This window comes from Cyrtonyx montezumae, unplaced genomic scaffold (genome assembly GCF_038088225.1).
Source record: "Cyrtonyx montezumae isolate F1298 unplaced genomic scaffold, pur_monq_1.0 scaffold_0, whole genome shotgun sequence".
NCBI classification, from domain to species: Eukaryota; Metazoa; Chordata; class Aves; order Galliformes; family Odontophoridae; genus Cyrtonyx; species Cyrtonyx montezumae.
In genome coordinates this window covers 16,488,491-16,509,727 of record NW_027071824.1, presented here as the reverse complement: position 1 = coordinate 16,509,727, position 21,237 = coordinate 16,488,491, and positions in this window count along the sequence as shown.

The following is a 21,237-nucleotide window of genomic DNA, read 5'->3' as shown; positions in this document are numbered from 1 at the left end:
AAGAAAACCCGTCTGTTATGGTTTGCAATGGGATGAAATAGCCATCAGTTCAGCAGAAAGCATTTTCTCCTTTACAAAGGTGACTATTGATTCACAGGAGCACTCAATTCTCACACACGCGCTTCTCTGCAGATACACACACCCCATTTTGCGTTCAGATGAGTGTGACCATTGTTGTCACATCTTTTGGGAAGACAGAAGGGAGGAAGTGGCTCCTTCTCCATGAACAAGCTGTAGATTTTAATTCACGTCTTGTACCTCCTGACTCTTCTGAATGCATCAGGCTGATAACCTCATTATGCCACTCTCATGGTCTTGGATCTCCTTGTTCTGCCCTGAGCAGGCACCCCCTCTTCAGCTATTTTTTCCTGTGTTACATCTTCATTTCCTTTGTAATATCATTCAGGTCATCCACACATTAACACAAGAAAAAAAGAAACTTATTTTTCCTCTGCAATTTTTTAATCTTTTCCTTCTTGAAACCCGAAGAACAGCTCTGGAAGTTTTTCACATACAATAACATAATCTTTTTTTTTTTAATACATACACATATGAATATGAATTTGAATGATTCCATATCAAGTGGCTGCTGACAAGCCACATGTATATTTAAACTGGAAACCAGAAGTTTCTATGAGGTATGAGAAGTTTCTACCGATGCTCCCCAACTCAGTGTTTACCTCCCCTTACTACACACCAGGGATGCTACCACTTCTTTGATACCCATTCTGCTGCTCTTTGGCCAAGAAGGTTTCCCTCTTGTTGATAATGTAATTGAGTTTGTTGCATCTTGACCTGTTCTCAGGAGACGAGTAACAATTAGAATTTGTTACCTTCTTCCTGCCCTGATCTGCACTAAGCCTCTCTAACAACTTGCTGGTATTGTAAAAGTGTGAACAAAAATTTGCTCCCTTGTCTTCTATAAAGTATGCCCTACTAATATACTCAAGAATGAAATTTGCCTTTTTATGCAACACCTTCACAGTGATGGTATTCAGTTCTTGATCTGTGTAACTCCTCAATCCTCAGTGCTGTGGTCTAGTCACCTCTTCTCCCACTTTTTTTTTTTTTTTTTACTGATGCATTTAATTTTCATACATCTCGATGCAGTATTTTATACCACTCTTACAGAATTTTAGCTGACTGACTGTGAGATGTTTCTCCACTTTGTCAAGATCTTTTGAATTGCAGTGCTGAATCTTGCAAGCTCTTCCAGACATGGGACTGGAACATCCCTGTATTTCATTGTCTAAGTTATTGAAGAAAATGCTCAGTAGTTCTGGTGTGGCATCTCTGGAATTGATCTCAGTAAGTCCCCTTGTTCTAAGTGTAGAACACTAGCAACTTCTTTCAGAGTTCATACCCATAACAAATATCATACTGGATTGTTTCAAAAAGCCTTGCTATGCATCAAAGGAGCTTTCAGTGCTACTCCTGCTCTATCCACCATTCTAGTTGCTACAGCAAAGAAAAAAAAAAGTTAACTGATTTGACATGATTTGTTCTTGGTTTTCACTCAGCTGCCTCTTTTGTTTTGGGTTATTCAAAAATTTGTTCCACATTCATTCAGACGGTGGGAAAGTTAATGACTGAGAGCTGAAGAAGCAAAATTTTCATGAAGGGACGCTTGATTTTTATCAGGGCAGTGCTGACTTTGAGGGTAATTTAATAGAACAGACATTAAGTCTTCGCTACTAATTAAGAGTTTACTAGTAAATCAAACAGAGTCAGGAAATGTTCCCAGAATGCAAACTCAATCGTCTGTGTTAAGTGTCAGCACACCCTCAGCACGATTTGGCTTGGTCCCACTAGGACTTTCCAAAACAACATTCAGTCATGATTTGGATGTTATCACAGGCAAAGCACCATTCCCAGTAGGCTTTTGCATGAGGTCACTCTGTTTCAGAGGTGAAGAGAGTTTAATAATGTGGATGTGAGCCATTCAGTGCTAGTTTGCAGGATGTGTCTAGGAGAATGTTCCTGAGCACTCCTGATTTACAACCTTCCTACATCTTTTTGCCTTCTCCATCTGCAAGATTCACTGTGCTCTCTAAGCACAAATGAATCAGTCCTCTGACAAGTCTGGGAGGAAGCTGGGGCCAGACACCTCGCTTAATAGATGCGAAGAGTGAGACAATATCTGGCTCAGTCTCTACAGCAAGTAAGTAGCTGAGCTAGTGCTGAGTCCTGGCCTCATATCCTTGATAGGATAGGAGGAGAGCATTCCTCCATTCTCCCAGCATTTCCTTTCTCATGTTGTCAGGTAGCGCCTTGTGAACTGTGGAACTGGAGGGGACCCCCCAAATCTTCTGAGAACAGATTCCCCTAACATAGCAGATGTCTATCCCTGCCCTTAGAGGTGCCTGTGTCAACAAGAGCTTTGCTTTTCTCCTATCTCCCTCCTATAGGACCAACTCAGATATTCTCCCTCCTTTCCTATAGGCGTGGATGAAATTGCTATTTTCTAATAATGAGCAGGTGGTGAATTGCAGTGCAGAAATGTCTGCTCCTTGTGGGGACAACAGCAGAATTAAGTGCCGCCAGGTAACAGAAGAGTGACAGATAGCACCGCTAGGCTTCTGCAGGCTGAAAGATGCTCCTGTAGTGTGGGGTGTTTCTTTTCCTCTTGGAAGATATATAGAGAGAATCCAGTGGAGTGTATCTTTCGCTTGTGTGCATTATATTCTCCGCTTCCACCTTGATGAGCTCCACACAGATTCTGGGAACAGCTTGAGATTATGGAATTAATTAAAAGAAACTAATCAAAACAAGCTACCCGGAGACAAAACTGGCATTGGTGAAATACAGAGTTGGGCCAAGAAGGGATCCTGTAGCCAGGGATGACGTTTGCTCTCATCAATAGATTCTGTTTGGATGAAATCCTGTCTCCTACATGTCTTGGTCAAACATGCAGAGCTCTGAGGAGTTGTGTGCCTCATGCGAGATCTTGACTATCCACGCAGTGCAGTAATTGCTGCAGGGAACAGATGGAGTCCTGCTTTTTGCAAAGCCACACACAGCAAGTAACCATAGATCTCAGTTTGATATTGAATGAAGATGAACTCCAAGTCATGCTGTGTTAGTCTGGAGAATGCAGGAGAGCTGGAACAATGGCCTTTGGAGATGTGATCCAAGAGGGACTCATGGGGTCCAGTTTGTGGATCTACTGATTTTCCCAAATGCATTACTGAAAATTGGAGATGCCCTTTTGCTTTAGTCTCTGTCTGTTCACCCATGATGTACCAGCCCTAGTTTTCTTGTGCCAGGTGCTAGTTTGCAGGCATATTTCTGAGCCTGCCCTCACCACTTGTGTTATTTGTTCTATGAAAGCATCGCTATCCTTCTATGGGCATGCTGCAGCACCTCATGGGTCTGAAAGGCTGTGCAGGCATAGTTCCTATCTATTGAGCATGGATAAGAGCACAGTTACAGGAAGAAATATCTGACAGATTGTGAGGTGCTTAGATATATTGTGGGGATGAGTTCCTTATAAATATCTGAGAACAGAGAGAGAAACCTAAGCAGCTTTATGAAGTACTGTGTTATTGGGGCCGCAACCCTGTGACTTGAGTTTATTCTGCAGCCAGCAGAGGTGCATCCATCACAGAGATGCGTGCCATGGTGCAGAGGCAGCACGGGGCCTCACTGATTGCCCGGGAAGTCACGGGGAGCTGTGTATTTCTGAATCAAGACGTGGCTGAGTGGAACAGCCTGCCCTGCTTTTAACATTTGGCAAGCATCAGATGAGGAAAAACGTGACTGTCACAACCCCTCAGGATGAGTTTGCTTCTGATATGTGGGGAAGCTTGGAGGGTCATTTGAGGAGACCTTGTTGGCATCCGTGCCAGTTCAAAACTGGGTGACTGACTTCATAGCCGTGTTTTACAATGGGGTTCCTGCATGGGAGCTTAAGCTTTTATTGGAGATTTATCCACTTGAAAGGGCTCGAGAAAATAAAAAATTACTTATTAGGCAAATGGGCTGCACTGACGTAGCCTGCTGAGCCTGGTGAGGTGGAGCTCACACGTGTCTCGGCATCAGAGACAGCAGTGACGTTTCTGGTCTTGGGATGGTTTGTAGCTCTAGTGCCTATAGCCTCCATTCTTGGCTCCTGACACCCCATTTTCACCTGCCCTACCTCATATCTTGGTTGATGATGCTGTGAAAGGCACAAGGAAGCTGAACCACATCAGTTGTTCATCAACAGCACCACATTCTGTGTGCATCCTATGGGAAATTTGTCCTACGAGATTCTGGATACTGTTGGAGCAGCAGAATGCTCAGAGATTTTGTAGCATCGCTGTCAGAGGCGGGAGAAGCCAAATCTGTGCTTCTTACTACACGGTCTCTCCCGAGAGCCTATGTGGTGAAAAGGCTGCTGAGTGCCACAGCTGAAGCAAACAGAGCTGTCACTTGTTATGAGAGAGGACAACTGTGTAGGATGTATTCCCTGGCTCAGCCACCTGCTGAGCGTAAGTAAGGCTGAGTCCGTTCTCTCCTGCAGGACTGATGAGGGACTTGCCTTGTAATGTATTCTGTGATTTTCAGGATGGATGTTTGAAAAGAAAGGGCATGGTAACTGTGCTAACTGCTGTCCCTGGTCCTGCCTTGAAGCCCCATTGCTCAGCTTGGTGCTCACTGTGTGTGGGCAGACCCCATGCTCCTAGGAGTATGTGCCCATCCCTTGCTTTTTTATTCCCCTTGGCAACGAAACAAAGGATTATGAAGACAGGGGTGCCCCAAACAGGCACAAGGAAGAAGTTTGCTCCTTTGCTGTCTGCAAATGAGAGGTGACAGCACTTTGCATCCCTTCATGCTCATCGTTTCTTCAGGTAAAGGGAGCATGATTACATCCTTCCAGGTATCTGCTGAGCTCCAAAGGAACATGCATCTCACTGCCTCTGGTCAAGGGGCTACTAGGGAGACTGAAAGCAGCGTTATGTCTCCTGCCATCATTTATGCTTCCTAAATGACTTCCTGGGTGATTGGTGGAGACAGATGCTCCAGAAATTGGAACCTGACAAGGAAGCTGGATGCCCCCAGGACTGGGATGGCCAAAGAGCCGAAATCAGAGAGAGACACTTGCATACATCATTAGCTGCTAGCCTGTGTCAAATGAATTGAGATTTCCTGAGCTGGGATCCAGCTGGCATCCTAACGAAGATTTCCTTTCATTCTTGCAAGCAGAAAATAAAAACGAGCCCAGGTACACCCCTAGCATCCCCAGGCATTTCTGTTGTATAAGTAATCTGGGTCTTGATCAGCATTTCTTTGGTTATCTCTGTGCTCCCACATAAAAATACTGTGTGTGCGTACACACAAAATCCATCTATTTATCCACCCCACAAACCATTTTGCTGGGAGACAGCATGGTCTCCTGAATTTTTTATGGCTTCACTTAGGCTGGAAACAATCCAAGGGTCAAACACTGTGCTGTATCTCCAGTCACCTTGCCAGTCAGCACGGAGCATGGGTCTCTGATACTTTCTGAATCTCTGATCACCCACAGGGCACTAAATTACAGCTATTACATTGCAATTCGCTGTACAATTTTATTCTTTGATACACTACCTGCCTTTGTCTGTCTGCATAGCAGCGAGAGCAGTATGCATTATTTACCAGGCTAAGTACACTGCTGTTGCTAGCGTCGAAATAAATAAATAAATAAATAAATAGAGCTGGAACGGGCTTGAAATATAAAAAGATGGCACAAATACTATTTCCTGGGAAACAGTTCCACTGCTATATAAAACTTCCTGAGACTACCTGCGTATACAGAGGTATCACTCGGGCTGCCAAGGCCCCTCGGGAAGAACAGAGGTCCTGAGGCAGATTGGGAGTCCATTCTGACCATGCCTTGAATTTGAGGGGATGCTGTGGCACTCACCATGCCTAATGGAGATGGAGAAGGAAAGGTGAGAAGAGCTGGGTACTTCTTCCTCCCAAGTGATGCGTGGCAGAGTCTTAAATGGGTCTGTGTCTTTGTTGGTTTGGCCAGAAGTCCTCCAATGGTTTAGGAAGCACGCAGAGCAACGGTCAGGCAGTGCCTCACCCATCATGTCGTGGGTTTGCTGGGTGCTAATCCTGCTCAGAGCAGAAGCTGCTCTGCACTGAGCTGTCTGCCAGCAGAGCTGAGCCGAGTCACACACTCAGAACAACTCCTGCTCTTTTATTTGCTGGGATAAACTGGAGCCAGAATGGTTTTAAATCTAGTCTGTGGTCAGGAAAATGTCTGCTTGCTAGCTGACTGTCACAAGGCAAATGGAGAGGGGGGAGAGAGCTGGGCTCTGATTACCACAGAGTTGGTTGAAGTGGTGCTGGCCTATATTACAGCAGGCAGTGCTCTGATGGTTTCCACTCTCCCCAGTGTCCGGGAGCCTTCTTCACTTTCTCTGAGCTGTGCTTTCCATCTGAGCCGGCCCCATTATTGCTTAGCAATACAAAGTAGATTGCAGGTTGCTTTCTCCATTTGGCCCCAAGAGCAGTCCTTATAGGAGATGGATTTCTGATTGAAATCCTCCCTGTCAATTGCTGCTGGGATTCTTCCGGCACAGCATGAGCGTACTTCTTGTCAAATTGCTAGCAAGATAGGGCTGTGTTTCCACTTCCTTCCGCCTGCTGGCAATGTGACATTGTCCTCATTTCGGAGATGATTTGCACCTCTTCAGCTTTTGCAGGTCCCTGATGGGAGGTGTCAGAGGAACTCATAGTCAAGCACCCCCAGTTCTCTCCCCTGTGCAACACTGCTGGATGTGCCTCCGGAGGTATCTTAAAATCTGTGCTGAGTACGGAGTGTTTTTCCTCTTCTGCTCAGGTGCACTATCTGTGTGCAAACCCCAAAGACTGTGTTTCTGATGCAAAAAGCATCAGCCATATTCCTGTCCGTTTGGAGGAGCTGTGGGCTGCACTGGGACAACAGTGCCCTTCCTTGGTCCGGAACAGCGCTGACTGCAGGAGCGGGAATTGAATCCAGCTCAGATGCAGTGCTTGTGCTGGAACCCATTCCAGCTCACCCCTGCAGCCTATCTCTTGGCATTACTTGAGGGCTGACAGCCCTGGATCCAAGCTGCTCTGGTTGGCTGCAGGATGTACCCTTCCCTATCGTTGCAGGTTTTGGAAGCTGCTCTGACAGAGCAGCGTGAATACAGTTTGAGCCGCTTTTTAGCTCAGCTGGGAGGTGCTTCAGGCACAGTTTGATGGACCCATCCCTAGCGCTGTTCAAGAAGCGTTTAGATGAGGTGCTAAGGGATTTGATTTAGTAGTTGGGTAGGGATAGTGATAGGAGGATGGTTGGACTAGATGATCTTGTAGGTCCTTTCCAACCTTATGAACCTATGAACCTATGAACCTATGACCCCTGGCTTATTTCTAGGGTGGAGTCTCAGCTCTCAGGATGCTGGTGTGGAAGGGGAGTTCTCTTTTCTACAAGGTTTTCCTTCTGCAATCAGCAGGGGCAGTGGCTGTGTGAGGCAAGCTAATAGCCTCACTGCCTTTTCCTCTCAGATTATCTGAGTGATTAATGAAAGAAATTAAAAATCATTTCCATTTTCTCCATTCCATCCTCTGCCCAATGTTCTCTCTACATGTATCTCAGAACTGAGAAAGGGTTTAAACGCCCAAAAGTTAATCTGTCTTTTCCAGCTAGAGCAGCTAGAGCATCTGGAAGAGCAATTTTCCCACCTCACAAATTAGGGATAAAGCAGCTACCTTGGCTGGCTCATTTCTCTCCCAGGAAGAATATGACTGCTCCATGCTCCTCTGATGGCTGTGAAACTGGGGCAGAACACACATCTTTAGGACAAAGCCAGAAACCAGGGGCTGCTGCACTGCCCTGGGCTGTGTCTCACAGCCAATGCCTTGGCCATGGGAGCAGCATTGGCAGACAGGAGGGAGACCAGAGCATGAAGGGAGGCAGTAGGGGAAGGTGGCTGCATCACAAGGCACACATTTTCTCTTCTAATTTGGGATTTGAAACCTGCATGGCACATGCTGTTGGGATTTAAATGCTTTTTGACGACTTTACAAAAGAACTCAACTGTTCCCAGGTTTCACAACCTGGAGGAAGAAGGAAATAAGCCACACTACTGAGCTGCAACATCCAATGGCCAGTCCTTGAAATGACATCAGGTGTACTGCTTCAGAAACATTGTCAGGGGCTTGGGAGAGACTGGAGAAGTGCCACAAAACAGGGGAATGCACTGAAAAAGGAAGCAATTAGACAGAGCCCTTTCGTATACCAGCTGCTGCTAAGACTGACAAACACGACTTAGCCATATTTTGCTCTCAGGTGGGGAGCTCTGAGTGTTTTCCATGCATTTGTCTCTGCAGTTTATCTCAAAGGGGATTGCTTTTTCTCAGTTCACACGCAGCCTAGCCAACATCATACCTTACCAACCTCATCTGCATTGACAAATGCTCTTCTGAGGGCTTTCTAAATAAAACGACTCGTATCTCCCTGGAACATCTTGCAATGTCGGCACAGAGCACCAATTTCTGCTGCATTAGGGTTGCTGTGACTTCTTTTAAAGAAAGAAAACCCAGTCTGGGTCTTTTCCTCAGTGCACATCCAGACCATCCTGCCACGTTGCTTGTGTGATGTAGGGAAAGCATGCCTAGAAGCCTCTGGAGGTCCCTGCCAGCAACAGAACTCACAGTGGATCAGAGACGAGGACCCAGTGAGTGATCCTCACTCTGCTGGGATTTTCCATATGCACATCCAGTGAGGTGCACTGAAGGCAACACTTTCCTGCATAGACTGTCCTGGCTTCAAGCAGCCCTGGCTGCTTTGTCTAAGCCCTCTGCTTCCAATGATGCCCTGTGTCTGGGCAAGAAAAGATGATGTGATTGGGAGTCCATTGTGTGGCAGCTGCAGCCTTGGGGTAAAAGAGAGGATAAGGAGGCCCTGGGGTGCAGAGCATGCAGCAGAGCCCCGCTGCAGGAATAGTCTCCAGAACCCAGCCCTGGATGCATTGCTCTGGAATGGTCTGGGGACTGGTTGGGACCTACTGTTTCCTTGTCCCCAGCACACACGTGTTTGGCATGTAAAGGCAGTAGGTTTGCCAGCAGAGGTAAGACCCACTCTGTGAACTGTGTGCACTGAGGCAAGTCTCCTTCCAACTCCAAAGGTGTTCAACAGGAGACTTGACTTTTAAATTATCAAGAGCAATTTTTTTTAATGACTTTTCTTGCAGACCTGAATGTCTGCCAGCACTTGCAAGCAGCAGGACCCAAAGCTGCCATTTGAAAGCTCTGGCGACAGAGACTGGAAACAGAAACAGCCTGGATGAACTGCTTGGAGAAGTCTTCAGAACTATTCAGTTCAGATACTGATACTAGCTGATTTCTGATTCCCATTGCATTTTATTATTAGATAATAAATAGCCTGGATAATAATTAGCCTGGATACAGACACCTCACTTCCTTTGAAGTATCTCCTGTCTCTCCCCCTCCAGTTTCCATCTCCTGTCACTAGCACCCCAGGAACTCCAGATAAATGAACAGAAGAGCTGTGAGTGGCAGCTCCACAGCCTTGGTGGGACAGCAACCACCAGGAGCTAGTATGGTTCTGTTTGCAGGATGGCATCCCAAACAATAGCACTCTGGGAACACAGATATGGGCTATACCTGCTATGAAAGCAGAATTTTCTCAGCAGGGCAGGAGATGCAGTTCAGAAGGAGCAAACACCTCATTAAATTTCTGCTGCGTATAAAGTAAAGCTGTTAATGATATTTAGTCCTTCTTTTGCACCTTCCCTTTGAGGAGCTTGATAGCGTTTTGCAGACACTAATTAGTAGCGGGTTGCAACTGCTTGGGAAACATAGCAAAAAGATTGGTCTTTTGTACCTAGGGAGACTGAGGCGCAAGCGCAGCGCATTTCCTACTTGATGCCTATGTGACACACCACAATACTCTCAGTAGTATTGGTGGTTCTCATTGTCAGAGTGCTGGCAGGACTGTGCTCTGCAGGTGACCAGGCACTGGTCTTCACAGGAGGCTGGAGAGTGGCCAGGCTGGATGTGACCTTTGTCATGCTCCAACCTGGCTGGGACAGGGACATGTGGGTGGGAGGCAGATGATGACTCTTCTGTAGCCACTCTAAAGATGGCTCTTTCAGAGTCTTGCAGGCACAGACAGGGATTTGTGGGCCAGACAAAGCGTTAGCTCATCCTGCCTGCAGCCTTAGGACTTCATGCTGTTCCTGGATGAGGGGACAGCCATACACATCAGCTGTCAAAGACCTCTCTCTCCTCTTCTCCACTGAGCTCAGTTCCTCACTGCAGAGCAGGAGGCTTTGTCTCTCCTGCAGAAATGTTCCTGGCTTTTGGCTCTCAGTGTCCTCCCCTCCACAAGAATGGGCATTTCTGCAGAGCAGGACTTCCTCAGGATCTGTTACGCAGGGACCCTGCCCAGATAGCCACTCCGAGACCTGACCAAGTCCTGCTTGGACAGGGGTTTTGGTCACAGTGGGGAGCCTGGAGCTTATTTACTATGTATCCTGTCCTATTGAAGTTTGGTAACGGAAACTCTTCATGCAAAAAATAGTTAATTGTCCTCTGCTTTGTTCAGGTGAGAAGAGGTTCAGGTGAGAAGAGATTCAGGTCTTACAACTTCTATTGAAAAAGACAGCTTTCAGTATAGCCAAATCTTTGTCACAAAATGTTATTGAGACCTGGCAAATGCATGGCAGCTTCTGTGTGAAGTGAGCTGAGTAATTCACACACTAGGATGTAGTTACACGTATCAAAACCCAGGAATTTATCTCATTTCTGGCTGTGGCCTGCAAGGCATCCAGTATCCTTTGGGAACTGGAACACTAACAACTGAGGCCAGATCCAATGTAAAGCAAGGCAGAGGGAGGAACACCAGCAGTGCTCTTCTTGAGGACAAATCATGGCCTTCCGTGAAGTTTCAGCTGGCTACCCTTGTCTGGGCAACACAGGAAAGCTCATATGAGAAGAGGCACTGCAAGGCACAGTCTGTAGGCAGTGCAATAGCACCATGCCTTTGCAACCCATTTTAGCGAGGTTTACTGACAAAAGGGTTAATTGCTGATGAAAAGCTTCCCCCAGGTAGCTCTTACCCTAAAGTAGCAACAGCATGGCTGTGGTCTTCTCTGATCCATTAGAGCCTTATCTGGAGTTCTTTGTTCATCTTACAAAAGTCTCTTTAATTCATGTCTTCCCAGAAGACAGTCAATCCTTGTCTGACTTCATCCTGCTTAGCCGTGTATATAATCTCCTGTAGTAATCCACAAAAACAGCACTGATACCTTGCTACTTGAGTTAAAGAAATCCACTTCATCCTCTGTAGGAAGAATGCTTTTATCTCTTCCTTTTCTTTAAACAGATTAATAATTTCATGGGTTTATCACAAACCCCGTGGGTTTTGGACTATTCCCCAAGCCTGTTACCTACAGCACAGTACTTTGAGGTGAAGTTCAGCAGCTCTTCCAGCACTATAACACTCTATTGCAAAGTTACTTTTTATTTGCTTTCCATACTGCTTTTAGGTCCTGCCTGTTTTTGCCTGTTTTTACTCCCTAGCACTGTGTAGGCTTGATGCTACAGGTGACCCTGTGATGTGACAGGGTATATCCCTCAGCAATACATGGGAGCAAAGGTATCAGGATGCTGTTGTACATGTCCTCACCTCAGCTGGGGGAAACAAACCGAGTTCCCAGGAGTCAAGCCCACATCTCACTGGAGACACCAAACAGAACTCCAGAGCTGGAGGTAATTGGCAGTTTTCTGCTGGGGCAGAAGCCACAGCTGTGCCACAGCTGGGCTGTGCCTTTTACCTGTTGAGCTATGGCACTGTGGGGTACCAGCACCATTTGCCCAGCTGTGCTTTGGCAGAATGTGCTGGAGGACTTGCAGGGGGAAGGATGCAGGTGGAAGGATGTCTGGTTTATGTATTGCAATGCTTTTAGCGGCTTATGGAGCAGTAATTGCAGCCTGCAGGCTCTGTAGGGATGTTTTAAGGATGTGTATTTTGTGCTCACCCATGCTGCTTAATTCAAATGGTTAATTTTTCATTTCCAAATGGAGATAGTATTCACCCACCTGCTTCCTTGTCGTGTTGCACTGCCTAGGTAATCTTAATGAAATGTTTTGTGTACTTGAGGTGGACAATGATCCACAGAGGCAAGAGCTGACATATTATTGACAGGAAGTTGCAGCCTTTGTGTGAAGGCCTGCAAGATCCATAGTGGCTTTCGTCTTTGGGGCAGGTGGGCCACTTTCCTCTGGTATGCTCTGCCCTGGACAGGAAGGAAAGTGCACCTCTTCTCACTGGGAGCCATCTTTGCTGAGCAGTGGTATAAGGCAAGCTCTCATGAGAAAGGGTAAAAGCTGGATGCAAAACAGCACAGAAACAAGTCCAGTCTCCTCTGTAAATCCATTAAATGGTCATTTGCACTGTTTTGCTATCTTCCAATAACTGAAGTAGTTTATAACTTTGGCTTTCCTTTGAACAGATGAGGTCAAGATGATTAGCTGAATACTGGCCAACTCTTCTGTCAAAGAGGGATGCTTTGGTCAAATTTGCAAGAGATAAAGCAACAGCCTCATCTGGCAGACAGCGGGCTGCAGTCTCCTTTCCTCCAGAGACCTTAGGCTTCTCAGGCTGCAGGAACCAGCAGATGGCTGAACAAAGCACAGATAGAAATGAAAAGCAACTAAAATCCTTTCTACCAGTACATTAGAATTACCATATGAGAGAGGTTCTGCTCTCCCTCCGCCTGGTTTCCATCCCCTTTCTCTTGCCAGCACCAAGAGCTGCAGAGGTGGACATGGCAGCCTCCATCAGCACCCAGGAGACATCTACTCTCTCTCCTGCCAGTCAGGCAGCAGAGGCTTACACTGGGTCAGGATGAGTTAAAAGCCCTTACAGAGAGATTTTATTCTGTCAAGTGTAACGGTGGATATTTTCATTATTCATATCAATGGCTTTTCCTATTCTGAATGCTGCTAAGCCTCTGTCCTCGGTAAAATCCTGTGGTAGTGAACTTTGCGGGTTAATTATTCATTGTGTAAAAATAGTCTCTCCTTTTATCAGTTTGAAATGAATTGCCTTTTACTCCAGCTGTGTGTCCTCTGTTCTTGTATTATTGGACAGTCTATGTGAGGGAATGATTTACTTCTGCCCTTCCAGGTATTTCGTACCTGGTTTTCATATCTCTTGTATTCATTCTTCTCTATGTCACTCTTCCTCAGTCTCTCTCTCTCCCCATTCACGAGGTCATACTCACTTCTCCTAATTGTTTTTCTACCAGCCCTATTTCTACTGTGGCATACTGGCCACTGAGATGTCATAGTCAAACCCAGGAGATGGAACTCATCCTGTCCCAGGCTTCAGTCCTGCAAGATCAGGCAGGATTACACTGAAATGACAAAGTGATGAACAAGGTAAAGGCCGTTATAAGATTTCTTCTTATTTTTTCTTTTAATCCCATCCTTTTTGAATCCAGACACTGCTGACATTGGCAGCACACAGCCTGGGGAGTGCAGGCCTTATGGACACTTCTTGAGATGCCACATCTAGCAAGGAATGGTGCACTGCCCATCAGCATTGCTTGCTGCATTAGGACCTCCTATCTGTGCCCTGTTCTTATGGGGCTGTGGTCCTCTGACATATCATAAGTTAGAAAGCAGTTCCAAAGTAAACTTGCCTCTTAAGTCATATCATATTGCTGGAGTAACTTAAAGTCCATGGATAACCTCTCCAAGGCAGATCACTCTTGTGCGATCTGAAGAGCTGACAGAGGTACTGTCATATTAAAGCTGCAGAAAGAAGAGATTGCTAAAGTCTTACCTCTTTGATCATTTATTAATTCTATTACCCATTCAGGTGCTGGTGCATTTGAAATCCCTCACCAGATTGACCACTGATTGTGTTTTAGCACCTCTTTGAACCTGATTTTGATCTTCAATAGCTGCTTACATCTTACTTTTGACTGCTTTGCTTTCAAACAGTGTCAGTCAGAGGAAGGAATATGGATGGAGGCTTTCTGAACATGCAAATAATCCACCACCTCACTCTCCCTTTATCTGGTGTTTTGCTGACATGCACAAAGCATCCTATTACATGTGTGAGGCGTGAACACTTTTGCTGAAGTGGTGTTGGTTTGTTCCTGTTATATCATCACTGTCATCTAGATGTTTTATTCTTTGTGCTTTAATTATCTTCTCAGCTAATTTGCCTAGTTCGGAGTAAAGCTCATTGGTCTGTAATTCCCAGGATCACCACTAATGCCAATTTTAAAGATAGATAGGCTTTTATTGCCCTCTAATCCTCCTTCGGTACAGTTGCTTATATTAATGAAATATCATAAGAATTAGAAGAGCAGGGTAAGCCGCTGAGGCTCTCCTTCCTGATCTGTGAACTCATTATGTTGTTCCTGCACTTGTTCTCTCAGCCCTCTAAAATCACTTCACCATTTTGCCTGAAAAGAGCAATCTTGGCCCAGCTGCCTTCTCATGCTCTCCTGCCACCCAGATGCGCTCAGATGGGTGCTCAGAAGGAGCCTCCTCTCCTTGCAGTGTCAGTCCTTGCTCTGGCAGTCCCTCACAGCTGACTCTCGGCAGTGCCTCAAACAGAAGTTTCCCAGCACTTTTGGACCACAGACCAGCAGTTCTGGGCCCCTAGATAGGGCACAAGCCGTGCTGACCAGATGTAAGCCTTTGTGTGTGCACCTCTTGCTGCCCTTTGCACCTCCAGGGCCAATGCAAGAGCTGTAGGGCGAACCTACTTCTTTGCAGAGCTCTTTCTTTCAGCGCTGTATCTCTTCCCTTTCTCACCGTAAATGTTACTCTGAGAGGGGTTCTGGGTTTCTGCATTTCCCAGGGCAGCTCCCCCAGGGTGGCAGAACTGCTGTGGGCTGGTGCCTGGGCCTATATTTCAAACAAGAGGAGTTCTGCGTTGACTGGGTAAACTGTGTGAAGTTGTTTTAAGGGTACGCAGGCTGCTGCTGTCTTATCTAGTGCATAGTGTGTAGTTCAAGCCCAGGTGCAGGAGGCTGAAGAAGCTTAATGTTGTCTGTGCAGGAAGGCTAACACAAGAAACTCCTATTGTCCCGCTTCCTTCTGTACCACAGAGGGGGTATCACACGTGCCAGGGCCTTACGAATGACCTCATGGGTGGATAAAGCCTGGAGCAGCTTTCTGAGTTAAGCTAGATCCTGTGGCAGGTATAAGAGGATCCGGGCACATTGCCTTTTCCTTCACCTCCTCCCATGCTGAATTGCTCTTCTCGACTAGGATTGATTTATCTACGTAAGAATGACATTTAAGGGCAATCTGTTCACATTTGGTACATAGCAATTTATAATCCATATCTGCACCTTGTTTAATCCTGCTGTTCTAAAGCAAGTCTCTTTTTCATCAGCTGGAAGGCTCGGTAAGTGAAATGATACATCTTTGCTCATTAAAAACACGACTCCCCTTCTCTGTGATGAGTATGTAACGTAAAACATTTTAGCATCCCATTTCCTTTTCATTTTCTGAGGTTTGCTATCTGTCAAATGAGTCTTTTGCCGCTTAATATACTGATTTTATGTGTGTATGTGTCTGCTTTTCAGCAGCCTTCTCTGTACCTGTAGGCTGCTATATCAGAAATCCAATGGTGGTTTCTTAGCAGTGACTCTCATAACCCCCAGCAGACTTCTCTCCTATTTTTTCCCATTAACGTTGCATCTAGGGACTTTAATATATGGATCTGAGTACTGCACTTAAACATATACTCTGTCTTGCTGGCACTAGATAATCTATAATGGCTAATCACACCTAATTACCCCCTTTTCATCAGCAGTGTCATAGACACATACCTTTGTGTCCAAACCTGTTTGGAGGTGGAACTAAGATGGCTTTGTGATATGTACTACTCTACAAGAAGTGCCCAGCTCATCCAGCTTGTATTGTCCGTGGTTTGGGATGGGATGGAGGAGGTCCTGAACCTTCCATGCTGAGCCAGGCTCCAGTCTTCCTACAACAGCCAGAAGACATGGAGTCAAGGCAGCCAGCACAGCCCAGGTGGCAACACAGAGGGAAGTGCCTATGTCAGGCATTGTCAAAGGTGGATATGTCTGCCTAAATACAGACATCTTGTGCTTCGTGGGAAGCACTGAAATCTTATGCTGGGTTCAGCCTGATTTGGAAGTTTGAAATGGGAGAATAATTAATACTGAATACTAAGTGGTCACAGTCATTGCTTAGAAGGCACTGCTGTGATCTCAGGGTATGAAATCCAACAGTGGTGCCTGAAAATCTTCTCCCTGCGCATGATATCTGTTTGGTTTAAGTGTAGAGAGGGAAAGAAAACCCAACTACATTGTAGAGAGCTGTCAAACTTAAAAATGAGTGTCCTTACGGATGTCATTAGAAACAGTGTCATGGTTTTATGATTTTTGTTATCAGTATTCCACATCATAACATCATGTAATGCATTAAGAGTTAAAGAGTTAATGCTCCAGCTCCGTGGATCGTTGATAGTTCCATGTATACCTGTCTCAGAAGAGAAGAAGAACCACGTTCCCTAGAGGACTGTGTGATGCTTTGCATTTTTACGTGTTTCCGCTCAGAGGGAAAGATAAAAACTGTCTGAGGTCACGGGACACTCTCTTTCCTGACACCAACCCAGCAGTGGGTGCTCGCTGCTGTCCACCTTCAGTGTTAGCGTAAGGCCTTCGGTTTTTCAGACACTCTCTCTTGCTCATTTTATTTATTAGCTTCAATTCCAAATATATTGTATTATATTGTGTTATTTTGCTTTCTGATATCTTATTTAGTAAATTAGCTTTCCTCCTCAGGTCATTGCTGCTGTTTTGTTTCTAGGCCCATTTCCCTTTTCCCTTTCCCCTTCCCCTTTCCTGGAGTGTGTGTCTGTGGGTCCCCCACACCAATTATCACAGAACTGGGCTGAACCTGCCCGTAAACCGTTGACAAACAGCCATTGTGACAGGCACTGAATATGCACAAGAAACTGTTTCTTTGCTCAACAGGATTTCTAGCAGAGGAAGAGAGGGAAAGAAATAAACATAAAGGCAAAGGCATGTTCTGATATCCCCAGTACGATGCCAGACACCTCTTTTATACCTATCTACCTAATGCCTACACACAGCCAGGGTCCTGAGGAAATAGACTGATGGCACAACTTCTAGAGAGCTGGACAGTCACACAGATACTTTCTGGACTTTCTTTCTACATGTGCACAGAAGATAATCTAACAGCTACATTTACAAAGCCCTGCCTGGGTAGCAAAGGGACAAATGAGGACAGCATGTTTAATTTTAACTGTCGATGCTACATGCTGTCCTCATTTGTTCTTCAGCCAAGCTACTAGCATGCTTTTCTCTTAATTTGATCTGCTACTCCTAACCTACTTAATTTCTAACACAACCTTTCACCACAACAGTTACCCATCTGCCAGCTGAACAGCCTTTGTTAAAGCAGGACATAAAATAAAACATTTCCTTCTGTCCTGGGGCTCCCCTCAGCCCAAGACAAAACCTGGGGATGATGCCTGTGGAAAAGGTCCATGAGGACCCTTGAGCCTCCTGCACACACCATACACTGACTACCAATGCTACTACTTTCTCATTCCCACCCCAGTCTTTCTCAATTTGCTTTTTGACTGGAGGCAGCTGTGTTTTCTTTAGCGTGTTTTCTTCCTTTGAAGGCCAGTTGAGAGCATCAGGTACCAGATCACACCCAAGGTGGTAGCCAACTTCATGTGCTGGATGCAGTCAGTTTGAGAGGCACAGGTAATTAGCATTTCCACATGTTGTGAGGACTCACATGCAAATGGCAAGCAGCTGACACATCATGTGATTAGAGATTAACACAGGTAGTAGCTCTAGTTAATAAAGCTCTGAACATGTACATGCCTGTGTCTGACCTCAGCAATATTTAAAGCTTTTGAGCAACTTGTAAAGGATGGACAAATTAGCAGAGGTAAGTGAAAAGGTCATACAATGAAGAATTGCTTTTGTCCCGGGCAGATGATGGCAGAGCAATTTGATATCTTTCTTTGAGAAGGTAGCTGATTTTCTAGACAAAAGGGATGTGGGAGATCTCTGTACACTTCAAATATGTTTTTGATAGGGTGCTACTGAGAAATCAGTGGAGCTGAAGGATTTTGAGATCAGCTGAGATGACAAGTGGAGTAAAAAAAAAGAAAAACTGTCTCAAGAGAGATATGACAGCAGTGTGTGTTTCACAGGAGTGTACTGACAAGGCTTAAAGGTCTAGATGTGTTTCTTAGGCATGAATCTGAAGACTGATCTAGTATTTTCATTAATGAAAGCGTAGCTGTCCTCTGGTGGAGTTTGGTATTCACACAAAGGCAGGAGACATCAACAGGACACAAGAATCATAATATCACGCAGAATGAACTGGATTGTTCTGATGAGTGGAACAGTATAGTGGTAGTGATGTCTGATATTTAGGAACTGCTTATGAAAAGCTCAGCTGTAATGTGGGTTTCCATTGTCTTTGAAATGACCAGGAAGAGAGAGACCGGTGTGTGTGTGTGTGTGGGGGGGGGGGGGGGGGGGGGGGGAGGGGGTGGTCTATGTATTTGCTGGAAAGTTAGTTTCTCAGCAGTGTGTACAGAAACCTAAAGGGAGGATGCCAAGAGGTCAGAGCCAAGCCCTTTCTCAGTGGTGCCCAGTGCCAGTACAAGAGGCTATGGGCTAAACTGGCACACAGGAGGTGTTCAGAGACAACACCAGGATGTACTTCTGTACTTCTGTGTGGCTGAGGGAGCCCTGACACAAGCTGCCCAGAGGCTGTGGAGATTTCTCCTTGGAGATCTTCAGAGGTCACCTGGACATGGCCCTAGGCGCCCTGTTCTGGGTGTCCCTGTTGCAGCAGGGGCTGGGCATAACAGATCAGATATCTCTGCCAGCCTCAACCATTCTGTGTTTCTCTGTGAAAATGTGTCAGCCAGGAGAAAGTTTCAAATGAGGTATTTCCAGCAAAGACTGGGAACTGCTACTGCCATTGGAAAGAGGGCTTTCAAATAGCAGTAGGCTGGAAAAGGCTTTGTAGGCATCAGAAAGCTGTGAGCTTCTGCAGTAGTTTCCCAATGGATGTAACAGAGAAAAGAAACTCTAGTGGGATTTAAGAAGGAGCTTGTCAACATGTGATAGGACATGGTCATTTGCTTGCCAGAGGCAACAGGGGATTGGGCTCAGGTGTTTCAGTTGCAGTCCTGTGTTGTTAAACTGACAAGGACAAATCCAGCTTTTAGAGTATTTCTTCAAACCCCAAGATTCAGAGAGGGTCTTTTGGTATCTACAAGTCACTGTTCTCTTTTATATCCTTTCCTTTTCTAAATCATCATTTTTAAACCCTTGCTGAAAGTTCAACTTTTCCTATTGGCTTCCCAAATTGGAAAAGAAGCACAGGCATAGCAGACTTATAATACAATCCTCCCTACTTTTCTAAGTTGCTGTAAATCTAGGTTTTGGGAAATCAAATGTGTCACTATAATTGGCCTGGGCTACCTCCCTGATGCTCCCTTCTCACTGCTGGGGATTTGTGCAGCATTTCCTGCTGTTGGAGAGTTATCTTTTCCCATAATATACCAAATATTCTTAACTGCGCTCTCTGAGAAAATGTTTCCATTCAGCTGTTCCACACCTCTGGGAACCAGCTGAGAAATACAGCCCCCTGATGGCTCGGACAATGGACCAAAGTCCCCCATTCTTCATCCTGGACCAGGAAATGTCCATGTTCCCACTGAGCTTTCTGTTTTAGGCATGGTGGCTCACACCCTTTGCAGGTTGCTCAGCCTCAGCCTTGCTCTGCTTTCCTGCAGCTGTCACTAGAGTGAGGAGCAGGATGTGTTTGTTGTTCCTCCTCCTCCTGGCTGTGCCTCTGCAGAGCTGAGGTTTCTGACTGAGAAAGTGGTTCTTGTCAGGCCTGAATGTATCCATCCCAACCTCTGCTTTGAGCTCTGGACCAGCTCACACTACTGGAAGTGTACAAACACAGGACAAAGGCAGAGGAAGTTTTGGTGCCTTCATCCAGACATGATGCTCAGCCCGGCATGCCCATGCTAATCATTATTACATCTCATTATGAGTTAATGGAGGAGCTATGGCACACAGTTAATGTCAAGCCAAAGGGAACAACAAAACACTGATGTATCTGTCTGATGAGAAGTGTCATTTCATTCATTCATTCTTTTTTTTTCCTTTGGTACAGAGGTGTGTATTTTATTGACAGTTTCAGCAGTAAAAGAACAACAGAAGGATGTTTGTGCTAAGAGACAAGAATCTGTGACATGCTGGGGATCTGTGCTCCTCTGCTCTCTGCATCATAGATAAACAGCAGTGTCACAGTGCATCTCCCCAGCCAAACAAAGAGCCACTGCAGCAGCAGCCCCGAGGCTGCGGCTTAGAGTAATGATGCCAATGCACTTGTGGCTATTACTCAAAGCTATTCTCCTTTCCATGAATATGCTGAATGTGTTGGCTTTCCTGGCTGTGATAGATGCTCAGCCAGGCTGAGATGTCGGCCTTGGCTCAGCGTACCAGTGCTAGTGGGAGCACCCAGAGCCAGAAAGGGCCGTGTGTCCTGCAGCAGACCAATACCAGCAGTGGTGGCTGAGCTGTTCACGTGCAGGGGCATCACCTTTCAGTGGGCCTGGTAGCTGTGAGTGTGGGGGTTGGCTGTGCCCTTGCTTAGTTGTGGCCTCAAGTGGCTCCAGGTTTTGCCCACTGTCTGCTTTAGGATGGGGAAAGCTTCCCCAGGACTAGGTTACAACTTCAGCCATCTTTCTGCCTTCCTTGGAAGAGTCTGGGATTGGCCAGTGCCAAAGATGGGTCACACCAAGCCCGCTGTGTCCTCCTCTCTTGTGGAAGCAGGCAAAGCTGCAGCTTCCTGAGGCTCAGGAATCTGCAGGGAATATTTCCAGACTCATTGCACCACAGCCTCCCTCACTTCAGAGCTGTGATAAGCAAGATATGGAAACAAGCTCGTGTTTCGCCTTTTCTAATTACTGCTTGGCGCTTGAGATGTGTCTCTCACATTTCTGGCTGCCATGGGAAGATGGTGATGTGGAAGGCTGATGTCTATTAGAAAAGAACTGATTGGCTCCTAGCTCCTGCTGGTTCTACTCCTCTTTCAGGCCTGCAGTACACCCTGATTTTCTGTAGATGTTGCTGCATGCCTGCAGTCTCCCAGCACAGCTTTCGCAGAGGGAAGCCTGCAAGTCCAGAGCACCCGGCAAAG